Raw genomic sequence first — 14,045 nt, 5'->3', positions numbered from 1 at the left:
CTCCAAGCCCAGCAGGGTAGGCATGTCTGCTGATGCTGAAATGGTCCCTCTTCCCATTGAGCTTTCCCTGTCACAATACAGCCAATATAATGGCCATGTCACAAATGTGATTCTGCTTTCTCCCACTCCAAGACCACATTTGCTGCTGCACTGAAATGCCACTTTGTGGCAACGTTCTTCCCTGGATGTTGTCAAAAACTGCAATTTTGTTCATACGCTTTGTCAGATTTGGCATGGGGATGGGAAACTTGGTTTTCTGTAGAGAAAACATGACAACCTTGTCATACCAATACCTCTACCTATCAAGCGACGATATGTTCATCAGACTGGATGAGGGTTAAATGCTGCAGTCAGCACAAACAGGACTTCTGATATGAAGGCAAATGCCCCTCGGTTTTCAAACATTATCCTATTTCCCTACATCTATCATCAAAGAAGGTAGCAGAAGCTCAAAGAACAGCCACATACTATTTTCTACACAAGGTCAAAGGAATGCACAACATACAGTTTATGTTTGACAGTTCTTAATTACTATGGGCTGTAAAGGTGCTAGAAAATGAGAACTCTTACTGCAAGATCTGCTGTTCATAACTTCAAATTTCATGCTGTGACCACCAATTTTGGGCTGTGGTGGCTGTTTTAGGGAGTTTCAATCCGTTACACAGAAAAACTGATTAGCATTAGGTTGTGTTCTAGTTGTTTTAAACGACTGATCAAAATAAATTGAACATGTACGCTCTTGGAATAAGGCCTCTCACCTTCTCTTTCTCTCCTTCTCTCTCCCCCCACCCCTTGTCACACGTTGGCTTCTGCCAAACAATTCAGCACTGACACTACAGCGTATCACGTGATACCAAGTGCTTCAAGCGTCTTGCGATACTTATTACTATCTACACATCCATAAGTCATTCTGCCCAGCAACGTATGTGAATACTAACGTGAGCTATTTCTTTATGCATTAAAGATTTAGAGCTCTCACAGATCCTTGGAAGAAGCTTTTCCCCCAAACACTGAAAAATCATCCCTTTTATGTATGTGCATCTCGTCTGCATTTCACGTAGATTAGGAAGCATGACATAAGAAAAACCTGCTATATCCTCGGATTCTCCCATTCCTCCTGCTCACACCCCTGCGGCCATGCAAGTCTGCTGTGATTAAGCAATGGATTTTAGACGCAAAAGAACAGGGCACTTATGCGGGGTTTCCTTACCCGTGTTAGAATGGAAAGTAACAAATGTAAGAGGTTGCTTATTCTTAATGCTGATCTCCTCCAGAGCTAAAATGATATGTCAGTAGCAGGTGGCAAGTTTGAAGACCCCCCTCCCCTCCTTTTTTTTTTTTTTTTTTTAATAAATATAACAAAGGGCACACAGATTTGACCTAATGGGTCAACCATCAAAAGTTAAACTGATTTAAATAATTAGACCTAGAATGTCAGGCACCACTGCAAATAATTGCTCCTAATGCTTTTAGAATTAGATTGCTAATGAAAAGGCGCAAAAAGGAGGCCACTTGCAGTTGTGGAAATAAGTCAATTTTCTTTCCATATGTCATTTTCTCCATGTAGATTTGCTGTGAAATCCTAAGGAGTCATTTACAGCTTTCTCTCCAGAGCTGCTCTAGTATATACAATAGTTCTGAGTCATAAAAAATAGTAATAAGTCATCTTGAAATACTAGTTGTTTATACACTGCATTTATCAAGCACAGCAAACATCTGCTCATAGTTCTGACATTTTCCAATGAAAGTGACTATTGCATATTGTTTTTCCCTTTAATTTGTGGAAAAACATGGGAGCCATTCAAATATAAACAGCATTCCGCAATAAATTTAAACCAGTTTTGGTCAAAGGACAGTTTATTAGCAGAATGTAATTTTGATGCTCTTAACTGGCTGCTCTCTCGGATTTATTCTAACAGCTAAATAACATGCGGGGTGATTTCGGTAACCGTCTGCTAAAACACTTGGTCCCATCTATAATTCATTAATTTGATGTAAAGGTATACACCCGCCCCACTCGCAGATCCTGAACGCGAAGTTACCCGCCTCTCCAAGCGCCGAGGCAGCCCGAGTTTTCCACGGCTGCGGGTTTCGAGGCAGAAAGTTTCGAGTCACCGAATCCCCGCGTGTAAATACGCGTCCCCCCGGCGGCGGGGCCGGGCGCGGTGGCCGGCGGCCCCGGGAGGAGCGCGGCTGGCGGCCGCGATAACGGGGAGCGCGGGGGGCGCGCCGAGAGCCGCGGTGCCCACTTCCACCTGGGACCGCTCCAAGCAGAAGTCAATAATTGACTTCTCCCGCCCCATACAAAGGGGCCGGGAGCGGGCAGGGAGCAGCCTGGGCGCTGCGGGCACCGCGGCCGCCCTGCGCGCCCGCGGGGCTCTGCGCACCGCGCAAGGGGCCGCGCACCGCGCAGGGGGCCGCGCACGCAGCCTCCCCCCACCCCCACTCCCCCCGCCGGCTTGGCTTTGCTTTGCTTTGCTTTTAAATGCAAGCAGCAAAACAACAACAACAAAAAACGCCCGGCTCCCCCCGCCGCCGAGCTGCCAGCGGCACCGGCGCGCCGGGGGATGTGGAACCCGGCCCGGCTCCGCGGCGCCGTTCGCCCGGGACCGGGCAGCGATCAGCCCTCCCGGCTCCCTGAATGACAATGTTCCGCGCCTCGGCAACAATATTGCCAGCCTGGGCGTACAATTTAAATTTTTTTTTTTTTTTTCCCCCAAACTGGGTGGACAGCTCTGCGCCTGGCTGGCGGGGCCGGGGAAGCGCGCATTTCCTCCGGGGGCACAAAGCCGGGCGGGCAGGGTCCTGCGAGCCCCCGGCCGCGGGAGGGTGCGCGATCCTGCGCTCCGTCCATTGCGTCCGAGACGGTGCCATAACAAAAGCCAGAGACCCGCAGCCACGGGCAATGAGCGAGCGGAGCCGGCGGGTCCTTCCCTCCGCGATCCCGAGCGGCCGAGGGGGGCGGCGGGGAAGGGGGGAGCCAGGGCAAAAGTTCACCGCGGTCCCGGTAGGGCAGGGGGTGCTCGGTGGGGCAGGGGCCGGCGCTGGGGCCGGGGGATGCCGGCCTGGCTCGTCGCCTTGCAGCCCCGCGGACGGACTGCGGGGGGGAAGGAGGCGATGCAAGTCCCGGGAGCCCCTTCCCTGCCCTCTCCTCCACAATGCGGCCGGATCCCCGGCACAAACACGCCCCCCGGCACCCCGACGCTCCGCTCCCTCCTTTCGCGGGGGGTGGGGGTGGGGGGGAAATACAAAAAAAATACGGTTCAGTTGCAAGGGGCGAGTGGGGATGGGGAGCCGGCTGCTGCTCCGGGGCTGCCTGCCCGCCCCGCCGGTCACCCCCACGCCGGCCGGCCCCGGCGGGCAGCAGCTGCGGCCCCCCGCCCCGATCCCACCGCCGCCGGGGAAGGGGCAGCGCACACCCGTGCGCACACACACAAATGGCACGGGAGGAGGGGGAAAGTTTCCAGCCGCTTCAACCAAATCGCCAACATTTGCGATCCCCAGACAGGCACGGTGGCGAATACACCCTATGCACGCCCCGGCCCCGCAAGCAACGGGGCAGCGCGCCGGGCGAACGAGGGGAGGGGGCCCGGGGCACGGAGGGAGGGGGGCAAGGGGGAAAAGAAATTGAGCTGTATTTTATTTTTTTTTTTTTTTCAATGGAACTACCGCTGGTGCCGGGCACGGCTGCTGCAGGGCAGGGAACAAGGGGACACCCCCGCCACCCCGGCGACTCTCCCGAGCGGACCCGTGCAGATGGGCAAATCCCCGGGGCTGCAAATAAAGAGCGGGGGAGCGGGGCTGGGCTGCACCGCGGAGCCCGGCAGCGCCCGCCCGGCCGCCCGAGCGGGACGCGCGGCCCCGCGCCCCCGTCCGCGCCCGCGCCCCGCTCCGCGTTACCTTCTTATTGCATCTGGAGCAGCAGCTTTTCTTCCCCTTCCCCTCTCCTCCTCCTCCTCCTCTCCCTCTCCTGTCCTCTCGGTTTATACCAGCCTGTTCCTCATCTCACAGCCTTCCTCCCAGCGCCATCTTGCAAGCTTGTGACGTTGGGAGCCGCTCACCCCTGACCCACATTTGAATAGAAGCCAAAATGAAAAAAAGAAGAGGAGAGAGAGAGGGAGAGAGGAGAGAAAGAGGGGGAAGAAGAAGAAGAAAGAGCGGAACAAGGAGAGGCAGGGAGAGCAGCAGCTAAGCAAGTGCTGTGCCAGTGTGGAACAGCATCGGCTCCCGCTCCCTTGCCAGCTACTTTAGTAATAAGCAATTTCCTGCTTTTGCAATAAATGTTGCCGCGGCGGGGCTGGGAGAGGGACGGGGAGCTGGGTAATTCCCACCGAGGGACCAGGGCTTCCCCCACCCCGAGCCGCCCCCCCTTCCCTGCCACCCACACCCCGAAACCCAGCCCGGAGCCCGACCACTACCTCCCCGTGACCCAAATACTGCTGCTCCCTCCCAGGTTTTGAGCAATGAAAAAGGCATTTGTTAAGGTTATTTCTCCCACCACTGATGAGGTCTCAAGTGTGTGTTAAGAGAAATTATATAGATGATAGTTTGTACATGCATTGGAATCTGAAATGAGCTTTATACACTAATTAAGAAAACATCCTCGTGTATAACGCAATTTGCATATTAGCTTTTTATCACTCCTGTCTATTTGTTAAGGACTGACAGTGCAGTTTGCACCATCCAAGACACAGATGAAGACATGGCCTTTGCACCCATAGAATCTGTAGAAATCTGAAGTTTTGTTTTGTGCATTTTTTTTTAGTTATTTACCTATTGGAAGCGTATCGAGGGGAAAAGTTATTTGTGTTTTGCATCCCTGGTCCTGCAAAGACTTTCATGCATGCTTAACTTTAAGCACATCAGTAATCACACTGAGCAAGCAGGGGCTATTCAGGTGCTTACACTAAGCATGTGCACAGCCTGCAAGCTCAAGCTATTATTTTGTAAAATGTTAAGTGAACTGATATCATCTTCATTTTACTGACCATTGCCACAAAGTACAACTGTGCAGAAATCTGAACTATACCTTTGTAGCACTTTCCCCCCTCTTCAGTAGCTAATTAATCTGCAATAACAGGAGCAATGCATATAAACATTTTTATTCTAATCAGGCACAGGAGTTCTTCCACCGTCCCATGTAGGAATCACCATATTAGCTGCAAGTGTGAGATGACATTTTCTTTTCTTCTGTGCCCTCACAGCCACCCATAACCAAAATTCTCTGTAGCCTGAGCAAGGTCATTCATTAGTGAAGCTGAGCCTACCATTTAACACATCTCTAAGAATTCTCTAATAGCCTCAATGCCAGCGACTCTCTCAGCCACTTCCTGTGCAGATCCCTGCAGTGTGCATGCACTTCAGCTGGATCCCAGCTGCAGCCTAAGCTCTCCTTCCCCCATAATAAAGATATTTTCTAGTTGCGCATCCAGAGTTCAAAGTTTTTGCAGGAGATGGTTTCTTCAGCCCTACCAAAGTGGCTTGAGGAGCAAATAAAGATAAGGCAAATCACAACAGCCGTATCAGAAAGGTCTGGACTGGTGGTTTGTTCACAGTACACCCAATAAAGAGCAGAACACTTCAACAGTGGTGAGAACAGCAAACCTGACTGTCAGCACAAGACCCAGTGAAGTAGATAAGGATCAATTCAAGACTCTTCCCCCACCGGGAAAGTTAATTTAAGATTGGTGGTGCTGCTCTTAGCTGTATTTTAAAGCTAAGTGGCCTTGCAAATAGCCAGGGAGGTGTAGGTAGCGTGATTTGCTTCACGCTGTGCCAGAGGAATTGGTAGGCAAATACACAGAAGTCCTTGTGCTGTGTTATCTAAACGGGGAAAATGCATCATGGAGTTATTTCAGGCCAGTTTAGACATTTGGGTTTAGAAAGACCCACTTTTGTGAATCTCTTGTGTGGCATCTCAAGACCTCAAAAATGCCACCGCCTGCCCTCAATCTTCCTTCCTTCTGCTGAAGCTTACCGCTCCAGAAACAGTCAGCAGAACGGTCTGTGTGCCTCTGCCAACTGACAGACCAACATCTTAGTTCAAACCCACTTTCATCAGACGTTTGAACAAAGGTGCCAGGCTTTGCACAGGAATGGCTTGAGGCACAAGCATTTCAGTCTGTCTGCCAACTTTGCTAGGCAGGGGTTAAGTTTTGAGAGTGAAGGGAGTGAAGAAGGTTGGAAAGAAGGGGAGAAACATCCTAAAATGCCACCACAAGATTTAGTCTGCAAAAAGCTTTACTTGTTTTTGAATATTCTCTAGGTTTGGGGACGATCAGTTCCAAGCATCCCTAAGGAAGTGGAGAGATAGCACATTCTCAGTGGAGAGGAGACAAAAAAGATAGAAATTAGGTGTCTGGCACCTAGAAATGATATGGTAGGATGCAGCACTGCATTCAGCTTCATATATACATGATAATTATAAGGTTGAAAAAGAATTAATGAGAAAGCTAGAGCTGGTGCTGTCACTAGAACCATGGACATCTGTGGAGAATCTGATGAGCCAAGTAGAAGTATGACCACACCTACCTGGAAAACATCTACAGGCATGCAGGGCAGATACCATGATACCTATAATGTCTGCAAGCAACCACAGCCAGGGAACTTGCCATCCAAACAGAGGGTACACCCTCAAGTTCCAAGAAATCACACCCACTGGCACTGGGTGAAACATGTGCCTGTGTACGTGAAAAGCAAACGTGTTACTCAGGTGCAGAGAACAGCATTCACAGGTGAAAGACCAGGCTAGAAGGGTAATGGTGGCACTCTGGTTACAGACACTGTGGCACAATGAGCATATTCTGAAGGATGCTTTGGACTAGAAGATACATTGAAGAAAGAGGCTCCTCTATTTCCAGCCGGATACTTGTGATTAACTTTGTTTTCTAATTTTGTTTGATTGTGGTTTTTTTAACATTTATTTTGAAAAGAGCAGTCAGGACAGCAGCAGTGGATTGTGCTGGGTGCTCTGCAGACACGAAAGAAAGCTTCAACTTCCTCCTCGGTGCGTTGACGAATATGTTGAATACAACGCATCCAGGGTAGCTATGATGAACAGATTTTTGTCCTAACAGGATACAAAGAATTCAGAGCAGAATCCAAAGAACAAGCAGATTTCACACCATCCTTGTATATTAGCCCTTAGTATCTGTTCACAAATAGCTCTGTAATACTGCTTTCAGGGAGAAAAGTTTAATTAATTGTATCCCCCCCCAATAAGTTATTGTTTGCAAAATACTTAGACTCAAATCAAGTCAGTGGCTGAAACCCAGAGGAATTTCAGGGCTTCGGTTTGGATTTAGTCATTTTCGACCAACTGATGGGTTCAGAAGCAGCTTGAGCCCTTTGTAGTGGTGCTAATAGCAAGCTTATACTCATCATAAAACAGGAAGAGGACACGGGTAGAATTGTTGTAGTGGCAAGCGAGTGCACTGGGTGAGGAATGAAGTAATCTGAGCAAAGAGAATGCCATTGCAGAAAGTAAATAGAATAACGACCAAAGGGTGGCCATGTGCCCTTACAGCTCTTCAGTGCCACCTGCCTTCAGTCCCAGCGCTAGTGGATGTCCAGTGCCATCTAGCAGGCAAAACAGTTGTTTACAGTAGTAAACTGATGGGTAAAACTGGGCGGAAAAGTTGAAGTGAAAAGCTATAATTCAAGGAACTAAGAAAACCATACAGGGCAGAGAATGTGTATACAGGGTGCATGTCTGAAAGCAAAGTGAAAGCAAGGGCTAACCAGACTGCTCATCAAGAATAAATAAGGATTTAGCCCTAAAAATAAAGTTTCATAGCAGAGGTTTGCAGTCATTACCTCTCCAGTGAGGTAGTCCTGACAGTGCCACTAAAGATGCTGAGGACCAGAACAGCAGATTAGAGCTGAAACAGGCATCCTCTGAGGCATTGCAGTGACCCAGGAAAATTGTGCTTGGATGGTAACAGAACAGCTGGTGATAGCTCATGAAATTAAAGTTATTTTACTGTCCCCTCAATAGAAATATCCCTCTACAGTCAGACATATATGTCTGGAAGGTCTTTTCCCCGGACTCATAAGTGTCCGTGGAGGAGACTCCAATTTTATGCTAAGATGGGTTTTGAAAATCTTTTTTCTCTTAGCTGCAAATGCTCTGTGTATGAATATACTATCCTCAGTAAAGCTCCTTTATAATTAGCTGGATTAGTTGGTTCCCCCACTGCTATTTGTGGTCTTTTGACTGCAGTTGGTGGACAGACACAAAGAACATTACATTTTGACCTTTGTATAATGATACGTTAATTTCTCATATCTGTTCCTATTTTTACTAATTCAAAACTTGATAGTGGACAAATTCGACAAATAATTTTTCCACAGCTGAAAAGGAAAAGACAGTCTTTTAGGAAACTCATATGTAATCAAGGAAAATCAGAAACTGTAAATGTAATCTGAATCTTTAGTATCAAAAATAGCCACAAAGGTCCCCAATTCAGAGATAGTTTTATGCTGCAGCTGGTCACAGACTCGCTCAGCTCTGCATTGGTTTGCATCATAACGGTTCTGTTCAAAATCATGGGGTTAGAAACGCAGTTTAAAAAACCCCAAAACGACAGAAGGTAACAGTTTGAAAAATTAGGCTAGTCGTTTAGTGCTTGTACAAGGTACTATTTTGTACACTTCTGCTTCTGTTGTATTCTTAGTGATAGAAAGTTTTAATTTCCTTGGAAGAGTAGAAACATACAATATTTTTATTGCTACAAGCTGAAGGTTTTTGCTCGGCATTCTGGCATATGCAGGGCTGATGCAAGGGATTTTGTGACTCTAATCAGATAAAAACATTGCTTCCATTATAACAAGATCTTTGATTTCTGTTGGCCTGTGAATTTCATTGCTAATATGTTCACTCTGTACCTATCTACAAAACATCTGTATTTAACTATGTCAGCCCTGTTAGTTAATATAGTCTGTGCAATGGCATAATTTCACTAGACTATGGGAGAGCAATAAAAAGTAAGGAAAACAACTGATGAACAAAACCACTACCTATGTGTGTTAAGAATAAAGTGAGATGTACTGGAAATAACTCTGAAATAGATGTCAGAAGGAAATTAAAACAAAAACGAAACATTTCTTCAGCCCTGTAAATAAACAGGGAATAAGAAAAGAACTGGTGCTACTAGGAAGTGTGTGGACAAGGAAAAGATTAAAAATACTTTTGTACCCAAAATCTAAATGAAGGCTTTGTCATAGCTTTTAAGAGGAAGAATGAAGTTGAAGAAGGGAGCAAAATCAGCATGATTAGTTGGAATGAGGGGATAAAAAAGGAAATTATCACAATAAAGGTGAAAGCAAATCTAGAAGAGCTCAACATTTTCAAGCAAGGGAAACCAGGCAACTTCCATCCCAGAATTCCAAAGGAACAAGTACCAGATTGATAGCAAGGATTTGAAGTAAATTTTTGAGTTGGAGGTTGTTCTTGCATGATTTGAAAATAGTAGATATAATACTTTTATTTTTGAAATTATTAGAAAGTTATCTAAGTAGCCACTGTGCTCATTGATTTCGAGACCATTTCAGGCTTTCAGAAGAGTTTTGAAGGAAAACATAATTAACCGGGAAAAAAAGAAAGAGAGAGCAAAAGAAGATAAAACAGGATAAAATGCAACCACAGCGCTGATGTTGCCGAGTATCCTCAGCTATTTCTTTGCTGAGATAACTGATTTTCTAAGCAAGAAGAAATGTAGTAGATCTAATCTATATGGATTTTAGTCAAGCATTTGATATGATGCCACATGGGAAGTTATTAATTAAGATGGAGGAGATGGGGATCAGTACAAGAACAGTAAAATGCATAAGGAATTGTCTGAAGGAGAGGTGCCAATAGATTACTATTGGCATAGAGAGATTACTAGTGACTCAAGACTGAACTTGTTTAATATTCACTATAATGATCTATTGTCATTTAAACTGGAGTATGTTAAAGAAATTTTCTGATGAAACAGTCAAGAAGCACTGTCATTAACAGGGCCAGAGTATCACGGCTGATGAGCTGGAAGACAGTGAAAGCAATGAGCAATGGAAATGGGATGCAATTCCATACAAAAACAACATACATTTGGGATGCACTTCAGCATTAGCCATCGAAAATCAGACATCTCCTTCAAGCTGATCATCAGGGTGTCTTTGCAGCCAATGAAAACAGGGAGATACCTCCAGAATGGAGGTCTATCCTGCTTCTTCTGGATTCTTAATGTAGGATGAGATGAACCATTCTGTGGATGTGTGTGTGTCTCTCTCTTAACTATACAGAACCCTGTGCAGAAGGGTGAAGAAAAATAAATTCTCTTGAAGGAAGAAAACTGACTACAAAAAAAAAAAAAAGACAAAAAAAAAGGGATGCATTAGTTTGTCAGTGAATGACTATGAACCATCAGAACACGAGGTACTGATAGAAATGACAAATGTGGTCCTAGACAAGGTTTTTCCAGTAGCAATAAGAAGGCACTGCTGACGTTACAGAAGGCGCTGCTGGACCATCATGTCTGTTGTTGTGTAGGATCTCATCACAGGTATTAAGGCAGGTATTAGTCTATCAGGATGCCCAGGGTAATCGTAAGAGACACCAGCTTTCCAACAAGAGCAGAGAGCTGAAAACTACAACTACTTTACAGACAAATGCTGATCCGTGGGTGTGAGAGATGTACGATATGTTGCTGGTAGTGGCTGGGAATTTCTGAGGTGCCAGGATCTCTTCCAGTCTTACGTTTCTAATGCTACAGATAGGAAAGTGTTAATTGTCAAAAGCATGTGTATACTTTGACTAGGGTTTTTTGGTCCTGTTTTTATTTTTTTGTGTTTGCAAATAAGTACATATGTGTGTGTACACCCACACACATCCATCCATAAATACATATTTAAGTGAAGTTTTGCTTCTATTGCTTATTGGGTGGCATAGAGATACTGAGCTATATTTTGTATTGTCTGTAATAACACGCAGAGCCAGCCAGTATTTCTTAATATGCTACATTTCTGAGTATTTGTGGTGTTGACTCTCAAGTTATAGGTAACTTAAATATTTCTTATTATTCTCACATTAGATAAAAATACTAGGAAAAACCCCATCAAATTCAGCTGTACATAAAATCTTTTTGCTTTCTTTGTGTATATGTACTTTGAGTGGCAGTGTGTACAGTACGCATAAGTAATTAATGTTGCAAGCTGGAAGAATGAATTATTGTCAGATGGAGGTAAAGCATACAATATGGTCAAGTAAGCAGTTCCAATAATAGCTGTGCTTATAGAAGCAGAATGTAATAGAGGGCAAACTCTACAGGTTGCCAGATTGGTGTCGATGCGGAGTTTTGTTGCCAGTTGGTGACCAGGGGACAGCAGAAGGATTGGTTTTAGCTGAATGCTTTTAAGCTTATGTGTTTGCCACACGTAATGAGATTGCTTCTCAAGCAGTGGCACTTAAGCAAAGGGCATAGGTAATTTTAGCTTGATTTAGTCGGGGGAGGTCTAACTAAAAGCCACCTTTTCTTCCCTCCCCAACTTGGCATTTTCTCAGTGAGTTGCATCTAGGTGAACATGAGCCGTGCGCTGTCATTGCTGGGACAGCTAGTTGAGGACAACATGTGCTTCTCCAGCTGGGAACTTAGCAGAAAAAAATGGAACTGTCGTAGAGCAACTGGGCTATGCAAACTCCCCAAAGCTGGCACTGCCCAGGGTGAAGTACAAACCCAGGGAGTACTACAGGTTTGGTCAGGTCACAGCTGTGTTTTTAATTAATGTGGTGGAGAAGATAATCACAAGATACAAGGACAATAAAAAGGCTCATTTCCATACAAAGTGGACACCAGAATATTAGGGTATGTTGTAGCCCAGCTGAAGACTGCCCTTTAAAGCCAATGGCTATGCAAACATTACTTTTTATACTGTATAAGAGAAAGAAACTGCAGTTCCCTTGGTTACATGCCCACATACATAGGTGTGTATTAACTGAGTATCAGTGGCCTCAGAATCAGTGTCACACACACAGGCACGTGCACAACATGCACGCACGCACTCACAAACTTGGGACACAGTCCCTATAGGTTTGCTATCTATCCTACCTCCCTCTTCACAAACAAGCAGAGTTCATTTTCAAACTGCCCAGCATACAAAGCAGATAAAGACTGGCATGGAAGAGCCCATGGGCAGCTTGGCAGCCCTCTGTAGTTACTGGTATCAAAGGTTACTGAATGCTAAAAAATAAATATGTTCCAGTGCCAGCAGGGCACTGGTGATCAAAGAGAAATGTTTCTCTACCACCAGAGAGACATTTGCTTGTTTGGTACCAACATGGACTGTATTTACCGTGATTTTTCAAGTGCTAGTGAAAATATATGGGTGTGAAACATGTTTTGCTTTATGCTGGCAGGGGATCTGCTTCAGAGGACATCCTCTCTTACTCTAGTATACACTGTGCTCTTTTCATGGCAAGTGTTTTCTGTGTACACCTGAGCTTCAGAGCAAAGAAATTCACTGGGTTCTGATTCTTTTTTTTTATTATTATTATTTTTCAAAGGGGTTGTTGGATTGTTCTGTCTTAAAAGTGCCTTTCTGTTTGAGTCTGACTTCAATGGTGCTGGTGTAAAGCAGAAATAACTACACTGGAGCCACTGGAATGATATGGGTGAAAGGGAGAGGAGACTCCAGCTCAGTGCCTGACATTGTTAAACTGGGTTATAAACACCATTGGTCAGTTCATATTCATCTTCTGTGATTAACGCCAATGACAATGGGAAGCCTGGCTAGTCATTTCATACCGTGTAATGCAAGGTGACTATAGTTCAGAGGACAAAGAACAAGAGATTGGGATTTTTTTCAGGAGCAGACAGAAGACTGGTTATGAATGTTTGGGGTGGTTTAGTTTCATTGTTTTCTGTATCAGCATCAAGGGCTGAGTGGTGCTTTCTTGCAGATTTCTAGATGTAGTACCAGTTATCAGGGGTTATGCGTGGGAATGCAGACCCTCTGCTTCTCCTTCCTCTTTTTAATACTTGCATTTTTTGCTTCCTTTTGTTTCTCTGGAGGCCAACATCTGTGGTAGTCTTCTCACACTGTTTTAGCTTAAGGACAACACATGTAAAAAGCAGCATAGTAGAAACCCAGATACTGGTCCAGTGCCAGAGTGTCACAGTGGCTTTTAGCCTGCTCTAACCAATGATGGGTGACAGGATGGTGCAGGGACAGGGAACTGTGAATATCACTGAACGCCAAAGACACCACAGTAGCCACCTAATACCACACATGTAGTGTTCACAGGCCAAGGAGGTCCACAGCAGAACTTTGGGCTGAATCGGAGCAAATAATTTTCAACCTTTGTGTAACTTCTGGTGACAAATTCAATGTTCTAAATTGTGATGCTAGCCCCATTCCTTGGTGTAACATTTGCAAACTGTGACATGTTGCCAGGTAATAGTCTACTTATCCAAAATGTCTACTAAAGATCGAACTTGATGTAGAGAGCAGAACAATATATATATTATCAATAGTATTTGCTGAAAAATAGCTTATCAGCAAAAATGCAGCATTTTTCAGTGACTTTACAAACACTAGAGAAGGATACAGCACAGTAAATTTTACACTCATAATTGTACAAATAGAGAAACTTTCTTCCAAGTGTTAAGGCAAGCAAGGGCCAAAGGAAAATTCTGGAGTAATGAAGGACCAGAAATATGTGATTGTGAAACAGATGAACATCATCACTGCCCTCTTCATCCAGCCCAACAGATATGCTGCATTTGCTCTCCCAGAGGCAGGAGGCAAAGCATGGCTCCTGAAGAAAATCATTGCACCTTCTTGCATATCAGGCGACGTAGCAGCACTCACTCTTAGGGGCAATGAGAGGAGAGCTGGATACATAGAAGGAAAGCGAACTGGAGTGGAACAGCTGGGCACTTCTGCAAGTTCTCCCCATTCTCCTGGAACCTTTAACAGCACATCTAAAAACGCTCAGGATTTGCTTTAGGAATTGAGAACTTGCCCAGAGGCTGAGAAACAACATGACGTGCCTTGGGCTGCAGGAG

The 14,045-nt window shown here is 45.3% G+C and overlaps 1 protein-coding gene across 1 annotated transcript in view; it reads right to left on the bottom strand.

The window, feature by feature from the left end:
- The window catches only part of HIC2 (HIC ZBTB transcriptional repressor 2), an 81,383-nt gene extending 77,151 nt beyond the window's left edge, over positions 1 to 4,232 (bottom strand). Inside the window, exon 1 of the mRNA XM_074843880.1 lies at positions 3,901 to 4,232. The gene's annotated coding sequence lies outside the window, so the exon portion shown is untranslated. The remainder of the gene's footprint in view (positions 1 to 3,900) is intronic.
- Positions 4,233 to 14,045: the final 9,813 nt, after the last annotated feature.

Source organism: Strix aluco, chromosome 18 (assembly GCF_031877795.1).
Source record: "Strix aluco isolate bStrAlu1 chromosome 18, bStrAlu1.hap1, whole genome shotgun sequence".
In the NCBI taxonomy this organism is placed as follows: Eukaryota; Metazoa; Chordata; class Aves; order Strigiformes; family Strigidae; genus Strix; species Strix aluco.
Note: the sequence above shows the minus strand (reverse complement) of the source record. Positions and strands in the feature narration are given on the sequence as shown.